A 19,699-nucleotide genomic window follows, 5' to 3' on the forward strand; every position below is an offset into this window, starting at 1 on the left:
CTGTTTAACTGGCTAGAAACTGACAGTACCCAGCATGGCGAGGGCCTGGACCACTTCGAGGTTAGCCTTACGTTGAATAAGATGACATGGGAATGTGCTTTGTCACGATCACAAGGGAACACCTTGTTTCAAGAAGTGCCTGCTTGCCCCATGCTTCCCCCACAACACACACACACACACACACTCTCTCTCTCTCTCTCTCTTTCTTTCTCTCTCTCTCTCTCTCTCTCTCTCTCAGTTCTCACTCTATCCATGGGGCTTTGCACATTGGTAATTAGAGAGAAAAGGTAACTACAGCTGTTCCTCTACATCAAGATCCCTGCTTTTGACTTTTGTCATGGACTGGTCAGCCTTTAGGTTTGACCAGTAAGAGCATGTCAAAGAGATCTCCTTGAACGTCTCTGGCATTTTCTGAGCAGATGCTTTAATCTTCAGAAGAGCCCTTTCCTACTGCCAGTTGCATTTATTCTTATCTCCAAAATCCCTCTTTGCTGTGCTAGCAACTGTTCTGACCTTTTTTTAGGGTTCCAAATGTTAAGAGATAACTCAAATGTTGTAAATAAAGGCAGCATTTTTCATTATGAAAAGTACAACAAAGCACTAGTGAAATCTTGGCTGAATGTATGTTTCACTGAGATAAGGGAGATAAGAGCAGGCACAGATTTTTAGAATGAGTTGTAGTCATTTCTTGAATATTTACCCAGCACCAGGCATTTGATTTCTGTGCTAGGAACCAGAGAGAGCAAGTCAGTTTAGTGATGGCTGTCAAGGGATTTAGAGTACAAGGGTGGAAGGACCAAATCCATCTGGATGCCACGGTGGTAGGGGCTCCTGTCATAGAGGTATAACTGGGGGACACCAAGGGTGGGGTTGTCTTGATTATTCCTGGGTAAAGGAGGAATATTAAGACTTCCTGGAAAAGATGACATTTACTCAAGCTCTGAGAAACTAGCAGCAGGTAGAGAAAGAAGTATGGGAAGGACATTTCTGGGCAGATGAAATGCCATGGATGTATGACTGAAGGTTTGAAATAGTGTGGTGAATTTGGGAAATACAAGGTATTACTGGAGTACATGGCAAGAGATGAAGTTAGAGGGCAGTGAGATCATGGAGGGCCTGTGTGCTGAGCTAAGGAATGTTTCTTGAAAGCCGTGGGGTGCCATGAAAGGCTTTCCAGCAGTGGAGTGGCTCTGATGCCACCCTGGTACTAGCAGGGAGCCTGGAGTTGATTGAGGGCTGGATGCAGGATGGCAGGCATCTGTGTTGAGGGTGGGAGGACTAGAAAGGAGATCAGGAGAAAAGGAGATGCTGCACCAGGCATGAGGTGACAGGTGAGAAGCTTGCTGGGTGGGGAGGGGGAGGGGAGTGAGAGGTCTGGGTCTGGAATAAATTACTGCTACCAGCCACAGGAGAGATACGAGACACTGAAGAAAGTATCACACATTAAGGGGAAGGATGAGTGTATTTGTGGGCACCTAGAGGGTGAGATGCCTTTGGAGTATGCAAATGGAGGTGTTCAGTAGGCAGCTGGAATGTAGTAGGGTTCGGAGGTTCAGGGAGACATTTTAGCAGGAGATAAAGTTTTCAGAGTCATCCTTGTGAGGGTGATGGTGGAAGCTGTGGTTATGAATGAGGCCACTCCCAGAGAATGAGAGGCTGTGGAGTTGGAAGGGCAGGTAAGCATGCAGAATACCATCATTTAAAGGGAAGCCGAGGAATGGGGCCCTTGTAAGATTCTGAGAAGGAACAGCAGGAGGATTTGTCAGCAGTGTTGACTGGTATTATGGAAAAGGGCCAGCAGGCGAATGGCTGAGCAGTGTCATCATGTTAAACATCAGAGAGGCTATTGATCCCATCGTCTAGAGCTAAAGCTTGTAGATTAATGGGTGAGGTTAACATGAATGAAACTGTTCAGGCACTGGCTGTAGAAAGCCAGGACCTTGGGAAGCAGCATCATTAAAGGACTGATGAAAAGAAACTTGAAAGAGATTGGAAAGGCGCAGGTAGAGAAACAGAATCACAAGAACTTCACTATGGAACCAAAGGTGGGGAAGCACAACCAGGAGGGCTACAGTGTAAAATGGGAAGAATGGTCAGTAAGTGTGAAGCTAAAAGTTTCCATTGGGTTTGTTTGGCATCAGAAAGGTCATCTGTGTCAGCGAAGCAATGTCAGAAGTGGTATGTAGCACAAACTGCTTTTTTTTTTTTAATGCTTTCCTCTTGACTCTGAGAGATCAGAGGAAGGCTTGAAAAACACCAGTAATCACCATTTCCTGGAGGAAACAAGAGCAATCAGTTTCATGCTGGATCTGCCAGTTCAATGGGATGTGAGTAATTATGATAACAGCATATGTCTTGAACAGCTAACTGTGATATGGAGGAATTTCATAACTCTCCAGTCATAATGGGTTTGATCGGTGTCTGTTGTGGAAATGAGCCATCCAGGCATTGCTGCTGCCACTGAGCCAGACCCAGAAGGCAAAAGGTGGGGGTAGCCAGTCACCAGTATTCTTTTCTTGGAGTCTGATCATTAGCTATGGTGGGACCAGAGTGGACTCTGGGTGTGTTAAGCCTTGTTATTCCATGTTAAGGACGGCCGACATATGATAATGTCCCTTCCCCTAGACCCTTTAGTGATTGTGTTTTACCCATTGTGTTTCCAAGTTTATTTCACCTTGAGATTTTTTTTAAGCTATAAAAGCAGTATGTGGCCATTATAAAAAGTCAATGGGGACAAGTAAAGAAAAATTCAGGAATCTGCCCTTCCCACTTCCAGACTCTCCCCACTCTGGCTGAGGGGCCGGTGTTGGGTGTCACACAATATAGTGCTAATTAATAACAAATTGATATTAATGTTAAAATAGTAAATATTTTAAGTATAAATTAATATTAAGTTTTTAGTGTTAACATTAAATATAAATTAATTAGTATTAAAATTAAATTAATATTAAAAATAAGTCCCAATATAGGGCTTGTTTTTATGATATATCCCTCCCCCACTGGACTATGAGATTAGATCATAGCAGGCAAACACTGTTATATGCTTATTAAATGGAGGGTGCTATGTGGCAAGTACAGGGTCTGCGGTCCCTTCATCTAGCCCAGAGGTGCAGAGTTCTTGAATTATGTGAATAAAGTTAATTCAGAAACTGGTAGATGACAGGCACAGAATAAATCAGAGATGATAGGCCTAGCACTTCCATGGAATTACAAGATATGACATTTATAGTGCATTTTAAGTTTTTAAAAAGAATCACATTGGGACATCTGTGTTAAGTTTAAACAGACTAAAAACTTTACTTGTGCGTTCTTGGCATGTTAGAGCTGGGATGCTATCACAAGTATAGCAGAAAAAAGAATACTATCCAAGAGATGACAAGCAACAGTCTACTCCCAGAGACGTTTAAACTATATGAGCAAAATCATATTTGTAGGTTTAAAAGGGAAGACGGAGAAAAAGAAAAGGATGACAAGTAAATTGGAAAAGTGAAAAAGATGACATCAGTAAATCAGAATGCCCAGCTGATCATCAGACCATAGAAAGAGGGGCTTCCAGGTGTGATGAAATTTATAGACTTTGGATTGTGGTCTTTCTTCCTGCACCTGGAACATGTTTCTCCAGGTGGGCGCGAAGACCATGTACGTCAGAATCCTTGTTAAAATTGCTTATTCCCGTTTTACCCAGGACTACTCAATCAAAATATGACGATCAGCATCCTTGGAGTCTGCATTTTTATCTCCAGTAAAACTCAGAGTTAGAATTAGAGCTAGGAGCCACTCATATAAGAACCTAAACAGTTTCTTGATGTCTTGATAGGCTGATCTTCCTTATCTACAGCTGAATCCATGGAATAATGGCTTAAGTACAGAAAATAATTTTTGCCCATTTCAAAATTCATGCATCTATTATAATAACCTGGATCACCCCCCAGAAAAAGCTAACCTTTCACCTCCTCTCTCTGTTTTTGTCCTAAAGTGGGATGGGAGGCGGGGCTGTGTGGATTGCTTTAGGACATTAGGAAATGGAACCAAACTTGCCACAATATATTGGGTTGGCCAAAAAAGTTTATTTGTTTTTTCCGTAAGATGGCTCTAGTAGTGATTAGTTGTTTTTAACTTCACTGGAAATAGTTTTGTTAGATTGTATTGTGACAGCTGTCATATGAATGTGCATTTAAAAAAAAACATCAGTGGGAGGGAGGAGGGGAGGGCTGGGTGGGTGGGTTGGGTTGGGAGTAAAAGATAGAAAATTGTACTGCAACAACAATTTAAATAAAATTTAAAAAACATCAAAACTGGTGAATTTTTATGTAGCCATTTCAATATTAAAGGTGAAAGAAAATAAGCAACATTTTTGGCATATTATGTTTTATCTCAAGAAAGGTAAGAAGTCAACTAAAATGCAAAAAATGATTTCTGCAGTGTATGGAGAAGGTGCTATGATAGAACGTGCCAAAAGTGGTTTGCGGAGTTTTGTGCAGGACATTTCTTGCTGGATGATGCTCCACAGTGAGGTAGACCAGTTGAAGTTGATAGTGATCAAATCAAGATATTAATTGGGAACAATCAAAGCTATACCACATGGGAGATAGGTGGCATACTCAAATGTCTGAATCAATGAAGTTAGTGGTGAAAATGAACAATGTGCCTTTTATTTTATGGGAAAAAATCATACGGACTTTTTGGCCAACCCGATATATCATCCTCAGAGTGAGATTCAGCTGAAATCCAGGGTATATTTTTATACTGGTTCTCAGTCTTGAATTTTCTATAATTCACAGAGGCGGCATTTGTTACGCAAGATTTTCTCAAAACGTTATTTGGAGAAATACTCATTGTAAGTCTAAGCAAGATCTCCAACACATTCATCCTCTGGCAATGCTAGAATATGTGTACATGCTTCATATGATGAATACAAGGTCTGTCCAGAAGGTATCTGGCCATGTGATATGAAAAACAGATATTTACTGAAGATGATGCAGGATACAAGAAACATTGTACATAGGACAATAACACCTCAGTCCCCTTCAAAGTAGGCACTATGGGACCTCATACAGTTCTCTTGATTGTCATCAGCTGCCCCATTATATTTTCCTCAGTCTCACTGATGGTGTGAAATCTCTTCCCTTTCAAAGGTGACTTTAGTTTTGGGGAAAGCCAGAAGTCTCAGGGCACCAAGTATGGGCTACAGGGGCACTGAGTCACCTGGGTGATTTGATGTTTTGCCAAAGAACTCTGCACAAGAAGTGATGCACTAGTGGGTGTGTTGTTGTGATGAAGCTGCCAATCACCAGTTGCCCGTAGCTGCAACCTTCTGAATCATTTGAATAGTTTCCATGGAGGAATGTTCAAGGTTACCGCAAAATTGGATGCAGATTTATTTTTTTACTCATTCAGTCGTTTTGAATGTGATGACCACACAGTACACGTGCTCACTCAGTAGTGTCTACCACCCCCACTGACTAGTACAGTGAAGTCATCATTGTTCACACATGCACATTCCAGTCTACTCTCCTTGTTTGCCAGGTTACATTGTTTGGCAAACCATTTTTGTTATATTAACAATGGTTGGACTTCTTCTGGACAGACCTTGTATTTTAAGGGAATAATGTACATTTTAATGTATAAGGTCTGCTATATTTTTTTAAGAAGTTAAATGTATTTTTTTTAAGATTTTTTATTTATTTATTTTTAGAGAGGGAAGGGAGGGAAAAAGAGAGAAACATCAATGTGTGGTTGCTGGGGGCCGTGGCCTGCAACCCAGGCATGTGCCCTGACTGGGAATCAAACCTGCGACACTTTGGTTTGTGACACTTTGGTTCACAGCCTGCACTCAATCCATTGAGCTATGCCAGCCAGGGCTTAAATGTATTATAAATATCATAACTTTTCATCTTTTAGGTGACAACTTATAACTTTTAAGCCCTTAAGCTCTTTTTCTACAGTATTATTTTGAATAATATAACCATGTTTCTTAGGTCTTTTTAGAATACCATATTTTGCTGTGTATAATAAGCTCCCCTGTATATTGTACACCCATGTTTTGCCCCAAACTCAGAGAAAAAAACCTTTCATTTTAATTTTTAAATCAATTTTAAATGTTCAACAAAACCAATTATTGTATTCCAGGGTATTATTTTGCATACGGATATCATTGTTGCTTTCTAGAGTTACACTTTTAACACATAAGCATAAATAAAAGAATTAAAAAAGTTATATATATAGATACAGAATTAGTACTACCCATGTACAATGCACATACTTAATTTTTCCCTCAAAAATTCAGGCAAAAAGGCACACATTATACATGATATAATATGGTACCTTTGCATTTTGTTTCCTAATGTAACTTCTTTCTTCCTAAGGGTTACTTTTGAAAAACTGTACTGTGTTATAGGTAGAGTGATTTCTTAAAATACTGATTTTATTTAAAAATGGGAAGGAGGCAGTTAAGTTCCCCTACTGTTTCCATCTTTTTCCACCCTTTTCCCCACTCCTTTCATCATTTTGGAAACAACAAAGTAGCTTTCCCTTGTTACCTCTTTTTGAGGCAGTGTAACAAAGCCTTTGGCACAGGCAGCCTTTAAGCGTTGGCTTTGCTTCAGTCTAAGAGCAGACATATATTATGGAGGTAAAATGTGGGTGGGAGTCAGATACATTAAAATGATTGGAGCCTCATTAACAATGGTTCTTAACCTGGCAGCACATCAGATTCACCTGAGGTAGTTAGAGAGAAAAAAAATACTGTCCAAATCCCACCCCTAGCTGCCTTATTGGAAATCTCAGGCGATGATGGACCCAGATGATTCGGATATGCTGTCAGGTCTGACTGAGAACCAATTAAGTTAAATGCCTCACTGTTTCTCAGAGGCGGTCTTAAGACCCTTTCTCCTAAGATTGCTGGGTTGAAATGCAGATTCCTTCTCTGGACACTAGATCTGGTGAATCAGTTGCTAAGAGTGGGGCCAGCTCTTTCATCAGGTAAATGCCCTAGGTGATTCCTCTGTACTCTGAAATTTGGGAATCCCCAGCCTCTGGGATATTCAGTGGTTTTACTAGATCTGGTTTAGAATGGATGTGCTTTGGAAAAACCTGGTGAGAACTGTTGAGAATCAGTGTTCTGTCTAGTTTATCTGGGCCAGATGGCTTCTCCCTGTACCTCTGGAGAACTATATTGTTCTCTTCTGACTCTGCACCCTCTCATCTATTCTGTGCTTTGCCCAGACAGTGTTTTTAGGAATCTGAATGACTCATTCTATCTTGTGGTTGAGTCTTAGTCGACAAACACTGTGCATGGTGTGGGAATGTGAGGCGAACACCCAAGTTTAGTAGGATGTTTATCCCAGCTGACAAGAATTACAGATTCTGTTTGGAAAGATAAGATATACTTAAAAAGGTAACACAAGACAACATGGAATCAGGCCCATAGACTTCATGCAAAGGAGCGGGCCTGACCACATAGCTAATTTGCAGTTCTGAGAAGGGAAGGATTCTTGTGCTCCGTGGGAGGTGGAGGAGACTTGGGGGAGAGTTGAAGACTTAATTTTGGGATCAAGCATTCATCCATTGGAAGACTTCATTTTTCAAGAGGATTTTGAAACATAAACCAGTAGTTGTAATTTTGCCCATATTATATGGGAATAATTAAAATGAGCTGTAATTTTGAGTGAATGAACTAGCTGATGAATACAAATACTGCTTTTTAGTTTTTGGTATTTAGTCACGGTTATCTTGAGTTTCAGGTAGACATTATTGAGAATCAGATATATTAAGTTTGCAGAAAAGGGTGCCAGACTGTTCACGGGTTTTTTCCCCCTCCTTCATATTATCTGATATGAAACCTAACATTCAATGTTCTGTAATTTTTTTTTCATTTTTTTGGTTAATTGTGTTTTGGAATCAGGATCTTGTACCCCAAGACATGTTTGTGTATATTTAGCGAACTCTGTTGGGGAGGAAAAGCTGAGGCGTAAAGGCTATTTTGGTAATTGTGGCTGGATTAGGTGAAAACCTTCTGAACTAGGAAAGATTTTTGCTAGCACATGTGCCAAGACTGTAAAGTAAAACTTCGACAAAGGGTCCCTCTGTCCCGTCTTCCATTTTGCATTGTGCCTGTGCCCATCTTCCCTTAACAGACACTGGAAAGGCTGCTTGGGCAGGAGCTGTGCCTTTGTCTGCAAGGCTGGCTGCCTTGTGGGGGAGTATGTGGTGGTTAGAATAATATGATAAATGGGATGATGCCTTTGAAAAAATCTCCATTTAGCTATTTTTCCCTTCTGCACACCCAGAGGAACAGCTGTGGCAGCAAATGCAGACTTGGATCATGCATTCATATTTAGTCTTGTTTGACAATCCCAGATATTTTTAAGCAGGATTGAGTCAGGCAAACAGCAGCATAGCATTCAGACTGTCTTAATCAGTCAGCCCATTTGGCACACAAGGACCTTGTTTTACCCTAGTAGTAAATAATTCTAAATGAAGCAATATGATGCACAGAGTATGCCCAAAGTCTCAACATTCAGTGTTTTACTACAGGCTGTCAGCATCTCTTTTTGTATGCTTGTTCTGTTCATTGCTAGTTGTTTATTTCTTGTAGTGGCTGAGTTCTGTCTTTGGCCAGGTCTCTGTTCATGGCTTTTATACATAATGGGATCCTGCATTTCATGCCAATGTGACCCTCCCAACCTCCCTGCAGCATTGCCTAAAAGATGCAGTGTTCTTTCTTTTTTTTCTTTTTGGCTGGGAATGTTTCATATTGTAGCAACTCCTTTCCTTCTTAAAACCGTGGGATTTTGCCATTTGCCTCTCTGTGAATTGGTGGAACTCATCATCCCATGAGCCTGCTCTCAAGTTATGGGCCTTCTTACTCAGTCTGCAGCCTGCTGCAGCCAGCCTCCTCTCTGTCCCTTCCATGTAGCCAGGGTTCTGAAGCCTTCACTCTTTAGGCCTCCTCTCATGTGTGCGCTGCCTTTCTTGTTGCTTTCTGAGGAGGAATGAGAAAGAACTTCCACAACTTTCTTCTATCCTACTTCTAACTACCTCTCTGCTCACTCTGCAGGTATTCCAAACAAATCAAACCCAAACACAATGACCTTATTTTCCTCAAGCTAGAAACCACTTTTCTCTCCCTCTAATTGCTAGACAAACTCTACCCTAGGTTGCCAGGCTTTTAGATTTAATGGAGCAGTATAATTTTTTAAAAATGGGATTGTGTCACAGGATTGCTAACTATTTTGCTAAGAAAGACTATCATTGTCACTTTTATAATAAAAGACAAAGAGATTTCAACCACCCAGTGAGGATATACTCTCTGATTAGACAACAGTTCTTTTAAATAATTAAATTGGGCTTCATGATCAGAAAACTGTATCACCATCTTTCCATTTTCCTTGTCTTGCCAGCCATGAATACAATGTCTCAGACTAGACTTTTGCAGCTACCGTTCTGTACTCCCTTCCCTTTACCCACCAGCTTCTCAGCCTTTGTGATTTGTCTTCCCCTTGTACCACTCTGTGTCCTCTTGAAGGTGACAGCAGATTCCTAATAGTGATGTCCACATTATCCTCCCCTGTTGGTTGGAAGTGACACATGAGTATCCCTCTTGATGACTTTGTTTCCTTGTCATCTTGTCTCTGCTCCCTCAGTTCTTTTTCCCTTTGCATGTTGGGTGCCTCTGTCCCCGTACCAGGAGATCGCCTTGCCTCCTCTCCCCTCAGACTGCTCCTCCACATGGCCTCTCATAACCTCATGCTTGTGTTTCTATGTCCTCTGTCTCCATGTGCATTTCCTCTGGCATTTCTTATCTAGCATATCTGGAGCTGACTGAATCTGCCTATCCAGATCCTCAACAGTTACTTCACAGTCTCCCTCGGCTGTGAGGCAGATAGACTGGAATTTCAAAGCTTTGCTCCTCCGCATGTCAGCAGAGTGACCGTTGGAGAATTTAGTTTATGTTTCTGAGCCTGATTCTGCATTTATTAGTGTGATTACCACTGTCTATCTCAGTATCTGTGTTAAGGATTAGTGATGATGTGTGCAAAATGCCAGTCACAACACCTGGTACATGACAGGCCCTCAAAATGCCAGTTCTTACTTGGAGCCACATAGTTGAGTGGTATAGCAGGGCTTGGAGAGGAGTTGTTCCTCTTCTCAGAGCCATTCCTGTCCCTTTTCCTGATCTTGAGTCTGTCCCATGCTATCCTCTCAGTGCCCAAGGCTTTCCCCTGTGTCTAAGGTAAGTGAGAGTAGCTCTCAGGTGACTAATTTCAAAAGAGGCTTCTCAGAGGGAGCAACAGTCAGTCAGGTAGCAATTTCAGTCTCCCTCTAAAGTAGAAGTATTGTGCCAAAAAGTATAGAGTGCTTATGTAATTGAAAGGGGTGTGTGTGTACACAGCATGCACACGTATTTGCACTCTTGGTACCGTGGTGGCCAGCTGGAACATAAGTGTCACCTCAGCACTGGGCAGGGTGAGGCGCGGTGCACATTTTTTTTTTTTTACCAGGAGTTGCTGTAACATTTGAAGAATTCAGTGGGCAAGAATATTCATGCACTAAGTTAATGCCCCTCTAATACGAGGGAACAGTATTAGGAGAAGATCAAGTTCTTTATAACTTTGTATTTTGCTCTTGGGTCATCCACAGCATTTTCACCTTGTTAAATATAGAAGAGCGTTCTTAATATAAATGTTGATCGTTTCCATGAGAAGAGAAACCCAATGGGCTTACTTGTAGGTTACGTCTTAAACATTTTCTCTTTACGGACCAGAAATACAAATGTAATGAAACTCTAATTGGGAAATTGTTCTACTCGAACAAGTCTTGCAGTGACTTTTTGAATGCCAGTGCAGAGTTTAAGCACACTGATATCCACGTGCACACTTGTGAATTGCTGGGTTTCTTCCTGTTAGTCACCTCTGCCCTTGGATCTCTTTGCAGGGCAGTTCATGGGGTGTTTTTTCTCTTTTTTGTGTTTGTTTAAGCTATATTGTATTTTGTTTGCCTTTAATTTGGTTTAACATCAGTGATGTGGTATTGAGGTACTCTTCTCAAATTCTTAACTGTTCACGCAATTACACATTTCTTTGTCTAAGACTGGGTACTAGTAACAAGAGACTTATTTAAAGACCCAGTTCATTGACAGAGCTGTTTCTTTGTTTTTCCTTTAATTTTTTTTTTTGAGGAAAGGGACACCCCAACTCTACCCAATTAAGAGAAACATATTTATCAGTACAGAAGTCTTTTTTCCACACTTGCCATGCCATAGGGAATGGGTTCCAGCAGTTCAGGCTCCTTTCTGTTGGTTTCACACCATGTGTTGCTCTGAATGGAGCAGGCTGACGCTTCAGCTGAACCCACATACCTTTCTCTTTGGCTTCCTTCTTTTTCTGATCATTTTTCTTCACACTTTCAGGAAGATATCTTGGCTCTTAGAGTGTTTAAGATGCTCAAAATGTACATCAGTTCTCTTGGTAAGAATCTTACCCTTAACTTGTTTACACCCATGCCCACTGCTGGGTGACATTGTAGACTCTTCCACTTTTGCAAAGGTAACATTTGTGAGCCTTTCTTTTTGGAACTGTGCCCATTCCCTTGTTGTCTACAATATCACTTTTCTTGTAGATTCTCAAGTGTACGGCCAAAAGGACAACTCCATGTTTTCTAAAAGGCTAGAGAACATATGGCAGGAGCCTCTCCTCTTTCCCTTTGTGTCAGTCATGTTGGTGAATTACTAGAAGATGGTGCTTCCGGCTGAAAAGCCATCGACAGAGTCCTTGATGACATTTTCTCCCTCTGGTCTGAGTATATGCTGTAGACGAGATGAGGGCAGGGAAACATATGCCCCAAACTCCTCATGTTTATATAAAAAGTGACCCACACTCAGCAAAACCAATCTGTACCAGTTGGGGAATTTTGCCTTCTTCTCCTTTTTAGTTTGTTCCATTTGTGTACTTTACCAGGTTACCATGTACATTGTTTTGTTCTACCTGTCAGTAGCCGCAGTTAGTGGATGAGGCAGAGAACCCAAATACCCCTTTTATGTGGAAATGGAGGCTCAGAGCAGTTGAAGTTTACCAAAGTTAGGTGAGGATGCTGGCTCTGGAATTTGTTTTCTCATTCCAGGCCAGAGTGGTGTGGAAGTATTACTGAACTTCTGCTAAGGGCCTGCACTCTGCTAAATGCTGGGGAGACTTTGGGTTACAATATAGATCTGATCCCTGAGGTAGTGGAGAATTTACATCTAGTGAGGAAGCAAGGCACTGAGTAAATTATATACTTTAGAGCAAAGTGCTTCAAAGAAGTATTGGGCATATGGAAGGCCTAATCTATTTGTGGGGATTCAGGGAATACATTGAATCTTTAGGACACCATATTACCTTTTTGTTGGTTGTGCTGATTAAATTCCTTCTACTCTCTTGTAGGACCTGTATTAAGCAAGAAATAATTATGCACATTTTAATATTATATACTTATATAAGATATCTAATTTCAATAGTAAGTCATAATCAAAAGTTGATAAAGATTAGTCATACCACAGAATAACATTTTAGAGTTTCTTCTGTTACTTTGATATTTATAAGGTGTATTGTGTTATCTTTTTTATTGTATTTTTTCCATTACCATTTATCTCCCTCACACCCCTCTCCCTACAGTCCCCTGCAGTCACCACTCTGTTGTCCATATCCATGAGTCCTTTCCCTTTTTACTCGATCCTTTCATCCTTCTCTCCCTCCCCTATAGCTGTTACCCTGCTCTCTGAGTTTGTCTCTATTTTGTGTGTCAGTTCAGTTTGTTCATTAGATTCCACATATGAGTAAAATCATATGGTATTTGTCTTTCTCTGACTGGCTTATTTCACTTAGCATAATGTTTTCCAGGTCCATCCATGCTGTTGCAAAGGGTAAAATTTTCTTTTTTTACGGCCAAGTGGTATTCCATTGTGTAAATGCCCCATAATTGTTTTATCCACTCACCTACTCATGGACACTTGGGCTGCTTGCATATTTTGGCGATTGTAAATAATGCTGCAATGAACATAGAGGTGCTTATGTTCTTACTGTGTTATCTTGAAAAGAATTATTAGTTTGGCTTTGCTTAATTAGACTTTGTAAAGGAGAAGATTAAATCTGTTGTAAGAGGTCAGATGAAATGGAATATTTCCCCCTTGTCTCACTTCTACTGAGCTTCCGAAGGCTCAGAAACAGCATTATCCTTGGCTTTCACAAGTGGCACATGTCAGTGGCTTGTAGCAGGAGGCTACTTGGGTTGAGTTTTGTGGTTTCTTTGACCTCACTCATTTTTTATAGAGACAACATAACTTTATGGCGAAGAGTGCAGGCTCTGGGTGAGAAGGCCTAGGTTCAGATTCTGGCTTTCCTACTCAGTGACTGTGTAAACTGAGCTAGGCTTTTACCATTTGGGACCTCAGTTCCTCATTCAGAAAATGAAAATGATAATGGTAACTTTCTTAGAGTTGGGAAGATTTAAATAAGTTAATTTGTGCTTAGAATTGTGCTTGAGACTCAGTACATATTCAGTAAGGAGCAGCTGTTGGCTGTTTTTCCAGCACAAGTCTTTAGGCAAAGGCTCCCCTGAGTACAGTGAGGTTGGAACCAAGAGAAAGAAACTGGTGTGTGTTTGGAGTGCATCCAGGACTCTGACCTTGTTAGCACCTTGTACTAATTATGCTAACACAGTCACTTTGCCGTGGGGTTAGTAGTGCTGCTGCAATAAGTATAGATGATTGCTCTTACTTTGTTTTTAATAATAAAATTTCAACATGCTAAACTGTCCATATTATATGTCCTGAAGTTTCAAATGTTATTCTTTGCAGCTTTATAAAAAGACAAATTAATAGGTGCAGGTGATGATTTGTTCTCTTTAAGCATTTCTAGTTTCCTTTAACTTTCTATTTCCAATGGTGTCAAAAGGAGCTAGATAATGGTAAAGAATAGCCACAAAAGATCTAAGATTTAGACAATAATATACTTTACAAAGTGGTTTTCCTGGTATATGATTGTCTAACTACTATACTGTACACTTGAAACTAATACAGAATAATGTTGAATGTAAACTATAATTGAAAAATTAAAAAAATGTAAGACTTGTTTTCTTAGCATTTCATGGTATTCTCAGTGACGAGAATCTGGTATTATAACTTATTGACATCAGCTAGGTCTGGAACCCAGGAGAAGAGATGCTATTTTATAGAACAAGAATAAATGCCAGAGAGTAATTAATTTATTCAGAAAGGACATTGCACTGCTCACGGAGTCATGGTCATAAACAAAACAGGCTGTCTGTGTGTACACCTGAACCAAAGTGCCCTGGAAGTCCCTGCACTCACAGGTACTTGGAAGAACCCGAGAGGTCACTTGTTCCCATCTGCCTTTATCACTGTCACAAGAGGGGCCTTTAAATGGCAGTAGCTTTTCAGGAAAAGGCATGGTTCATCTTGAGGAAGAGAGCTCTGATCCCTTAAAAAAGAATCTAGTGTAAGCCTATGTTACTTGTATGAGGGTACCGTAGGTGAAGGTGGAATTTCAGCTTGATACGTTAAAGTGGGTGCCGAGAAAAGAATATGAATGCTGGAGAGGGCAGAGAATGTTCTTCTTCTTCTTTTTTTTTTAAAGATTTTATTTATTCATTTTCAAAGAGAGGGGAAGAGGAGGAGAAAGAGAGGGAGAGAAGTATCAATATGTGGTTGTCTCTCCCACACCTCGTATGGGGGACCTGGCCTGCAACCCAGGGATGTGCCCTGACTGGTGACCCTTTGGTTTGCAGCCTGCTCTCAATCCACTGAGCTATGCCAGTCAGGGCAGAGAATGGTTTTTTAAATTGTTTTTCAGTTATAGTATCTGTGGTAAAAGCAATATTCTTGGGCTAATGGAGTCAGTATTGTTGTCTCTCTGGTGGTGTTGAAAAAGATTTTTGAACTGATAGAGTGTAGGGCTGATTATCTGTTTTCCTGTATGCCAGCTGTAGTAATGGTCGTATTGGTAAACTACAGATCTGGTACTTTTATTTTTAATATATGCTATACTATATTTTAGCATTTAAAAATATACAATATTTTAATATATACTATACTATATTTAGTATTTTAAAAGTATACTATATTTTTAAAATAACTACATCTCACTCATTTAAAGCAATTTTGATTAAAAAATAATGATAGCTTAGAGTGGATCTGAGTGAAAGGCTATCTTAGGAAAGTTATAGGGAAAACATTACTTAATTTTACAGTCATTTTCAGATATTTTATAAATATAAAATTTCATGCTTTTATTCTTGTACATACATGAGACAAAGCCATTTTGAATTAATGAAAAATATGATTGTTTGTTTTACCTTCTGTAGAAGCTTTGAGGCAGGAGGGTAAGAAGCTAGCAACATTCCTTGGCAAGTGGAATGGGGAAACTGAGACAGAGCTGAACAAGCTGGCCAGGCAGTTTACAACTGGGTACAGAAAGTCACCAGGGTGGAAAGCCCCAGGGGCCTAGCAGTGGGTAAAAGTGGTGTTGGTCCTAACCCCCAGGGTGGCCTTTCCTCCCCCTACATCTTGCTGGCCATGTGGTTTAGACCCCTTTCCCTTTCCTCTCTAGAGAGACTAGACCTCAGCTGTATTTTGGTTCCAGGCCCAGAAAAGCAGCAAAACCAGGCAGGTGACACCAGGACCAGCTGCAGTGACTAATGATCTCCTGCCTTGGCACTGACCAGTCAGTGGAGACCAGGACTCTGAAAGGAGACACTTGGAAAACTGATGAATATTCTATTGAGATAACTCCTGTAAGACCCGCCTAAACTCCCAGCCTTTTAAAGCCTTTAAAAAACAACAACAAAAAAACCCACAAAACCAAAGGTCCCAGTGTGCACTCTCCCTCCTGGGAGCATGTGTGAGTCTTTCCCTCCTCCCTTTTCTTCCCTCACAACTGTGCATCTCCTGAACTCTGAGGGACCCCACTCGACTTGCAGCCAGGGGAGCAGTGGGCAGTGGCATCTGATCCCAGGCTAACCCCCTGAACCTGCCTCCAAGGCCTTCATTTCTCTGACTTTTCAGTGAGCTGACAGCAACCCTGTCCTGGTTCACTTCTTTCCTGTAACTTTTCTAGAGTCAAAGCTGCCTGGTCTAGTCTGTTGTGTAGCAAATTAATTGTAAACAACTCAGTCTGGCTTTTGGTAATTGGCTTTGTTTTGGGCCTTCTCTCCATATACTCCTATATTTATATCCTGAAGTTCAAGCAAACCTTCTCCTCACTTTGTATCCAATGTGGTATTCATGCCTATACTCCTCTGCTTCCTCTTATTTGGTTCAAAGCATACCTGCCCTTTGGCTAATTTATTCCCTTCTCTGAACTTTTGAAGCACTTAAGATATGATATGCTGGAATTACATAAAAATGCCTATCAATGATCCATTTGCCAGGTAAGGAAATTAAGGCATAAATAAGTTAAGTCATTTGCCCAAGATCTCAAACCTAATAGAAAAGTGATTGATCTTATGGCTGTTTGGATTTGGTGGAGGTCAGATCAGATACAGGAAGAGACCATTTAAGAGGACACTGTAGTCATCCTGGTGTATGAGGCCTGAACTAGGTTGGTAATAGTAAGTGGAAACAAAAAGATGGCTGGGAAAAATAGAGACTATGAAAAGGGTTTGGAAATCGGGTAGGAGGCTGCAGAAGGTAGGATTCCAATTATAATTTTTTAAAATGAGATAGGTGGTCAGCTTAGGCTTCATTGAGAAAGTGATACATATATAAAACATGTAAATTGTACATATAAAACATATATACGTATATATAAATATAGATATATGTATATTCTTTCATATATTTAGTCTTAATTTTCAATTTGTCCTGAGCAAAACATTTGGAAATCAGTTAAAAGGGATTTCAGCTGGCAGTAATGTATAAGCTTTATACTTTCTCTTGTAAGAGATCTTAGACTAAGCAGTTTTCTTACTGGTAAAATACCTACCCTCTAAGGATATAATATCTATCCTGTAAGGATATTTTATGAGGGATTGTCTTTGCAGAGGCTTAGAAATGTTAGTTTCTCTCTCATTCATTCATTCATTCATTCATTCCCTATGGATTGCTTATACTTAATACCATGTCAGCTTTGGGGAAGTAGCCCCAGAAACAACATAGTCTTTCTTCTCAATGAGCTTCGAGTTCAGTAAGGGAGATTGACCATCACCAGTTATTTAATTAAAACTGAAATAGCTGTCATAAAGGTGAAGTTTAAGGAAGTTGAGAGCAGGGGATCCAACTTAATCTTGGGCTCCCATGAAGGAATCCTTGAGTATGTGACATTTTAGCTGTGTGTTTAAGGATGAATAGCCTTTCCCCTTCATTAGTTGTCTATGCTGATATCTTTAGTAGCCTAAAGCAAACCAGTAATCCAGGACTCTTTAAACCACACTATTACCTTTCTTGTCTAAACCTCTTATTTTTCACAGGCAAATGCATTTTTGGAGGGGTCAAGTTAGGAACATGCATATGGTGGAAAGAAATGGTCTGTTCAGGAGACCTATCTTCTGTTCACTGATCTGCTAATTTTTCTATGTATGTAAACAGATTAGCCTAAGGAGGGAATGCCTTTCTTTCTTGTCAAACCAAACCTCTTGGTCAGTTCTGTCTGGACTGAGTGGTCTCTGATAGTTGCTTTTGTTATTCTCAGATCCCCAAATGCCAGACTAGCCCTGCCCAGTTTCTTACAGCCAGCATTTCTGTGTCCCCTTGATAGGGCCTTGCTCCCAAGTTTCAGTAATGTTTCTCACGCTCTGAGAAATACTAAATTCTGCCTGACTGATGTACCTGTCTTCTTTCTTTCTTTCCTTGACCTTTTTCTTGGCTAGAGCAGAAAGCTGCTGTAAACTTTGTATTTTAATGTCTGGCTTGCTCTTCTTTCCTGGCACTTGCGAGGTGACTGGTATAGCACTTACTCCTCTTTTCTCAGTCTCAACAAAAGACTGCTCTTAAGGGCCTGAAGTAGTGGTGGAAGAGGGACTGTCATGGAGTGCACAGGGCAGCCAGCACCCTATGGTTCAGATCAAGGCAAGCCATGGTGTGTCATTGCCTCACTTGCCTGGATAGATAGCAGTGCCCACCCTGTAAGGGGTTCATGTATGTTCGTTCATTCTTCAGCATGACAGGGTTATGACCTCAGTGTGGGAAGGCCCGCACTCAGTGAAATAGGCCTGTAGTGAAGGGCAAGTCACTTCATCTTTCTGAGCCTCAGTGTCCATTTTGTACAATTATTTATAAATTAAAATAATTTATGTTGAGATAAAATAAGGAAATGTGTGTAAAGGGATCTACCATTGTATATGTACCTCAGGACCCACAAATGTTTGTCTTAAAACTCTATTCCGGACTCAACTGTGGATAAGCTATGGAGCTTTTCCTGTCATACTTCGGAAACTAGGGTCATGGTGTTTGTTCTTCACTGCCTTATATGACCACGCGAGGCAGAGAGTAGTGTGAAGAGAACGCTGCTGCACATTTAAGCATTTTAGGCTTTAAATTTGAACTAAAAGCTTTTATGTAGCTTCTGATTAATTTGTGGGTTTTGGACCAGGGTTTCCATTTTTCCCTTTTATTTCTCCCTTCTCCCTGCCACCCCCAATTTAGAAATTTTACGTATGTTTTGGCTTAGCTTGCATTTGTCAAACTGGTGGAAGAAACAGCATGAGACTAGGAGAACATTTTCTATTTTCGCCCTTCTTAATGTGTCCAAAATAAATGTATTCTTGAAATTAGATGCTATGAACTAACCTTTTAAAGCCCTAAAAGCTATAACCTTAGGTTTTGTACCAAGAGAAAGTGGAATTAAAATGAATAATTTTGGTCATTTCAAAATCAACCCATATTTAGTTACTACTAAACATGGGGAAAAAAACTCAACCTCATTAGTTATAAAAGGGATATAAAACAAAATAAAATGTTTCCAGACTGTTTTACCGATAATGTTGGCAGTTTTTAAAATGTAAGAGAAAGAGAGGAGGGGGAGAGATGTTGAATTGGGTACTTTGTACAACCTGATAGAATTATAAATATATTCAACTTGCCCCTCCCCCCCCCCCCACAATTTAACAATATTTATCAAGTCCTGTAGAGATGTTAATGCCTTTGACACAGTAATTGCACTTCTGGGAGCTTAGCCTAAAGAAATAATCAGAAATGGACATAATGCAATTATAATATCAGGAACTTGGAAACAACATACATGTCCAATACTTAAATGAAGTATGAAATTATATGCAGTGGGTTCTTCTGTTGTTAAGAATGACAGACCATTTGGAAAAATAATGACAGGGAAACAGTTTGTAGAATAATGTAAAGTGAAAATAACAAATAAGTACAAACAGTATTTTGAAATATAACTTATTTATACACACATACTATGTGTATGTGTGTGTTTGAATGACAACTGCAGCAATGCATCAGATTAAAATATCTCTGGGTGATGGGGATGTGGTGGTTTTATTTTCTTCTTTGGACTTTTCTTCATTTTCCAAATTATGTTTAAAACCAGAAGAAAGTCTATTAATTTTAAAAATGCCTACTTTAGAATCCTTTATGCTGATACAGTCATATGAAAAGGGAAAAAAAGCTTATGGGAATTAGAATACCATCAGTGATACTTGATAAGGGTGATGGGACTTGGTGTTTGGTGGTGTTTTTACTCTTCCGTTT

At 40.1% G+C, this 19,699-nt stretch overlaps 1 protein-coding gene and 1 pseudogene across 1 annotated transcript in view; one reads left to right on the plus strand and one right to left on the minus strand.

Annotated features, from left to right (window-relative positions):
• Positions 1-19,699, plus strand: part of LRRC1 (leucine rich repeat containing 1) — a 140,455-nt gene that overhangs the window by 64,334 nt on the left and 56,422 nt on the right. The gene's annotated exons all lie outside the window — the stretch shown is intronic.
• Positions 10,356-12,710, minus strand: LOC118500219 (annotated as a pseudogene).

The sequence above is a fragment of the Phyllostomus discolor genome, chromosome 4 (genome assembly GCF_004126475.2).
Source record: "Phyllostomus discolor isolate MPI-MPIP mPhyDis1 chromosome 4, mPhyDis1.pri.v3, whole genome shotgun sequence".
In the NCBI taxonomy this organism is placed as follows: domain Eukaryota; kingdom Metazoa; phylum Chordata; class Mammalia; order Chiroptera; family Phyllostomidae; genus Phyllostomus; species Phyllostomus discolor.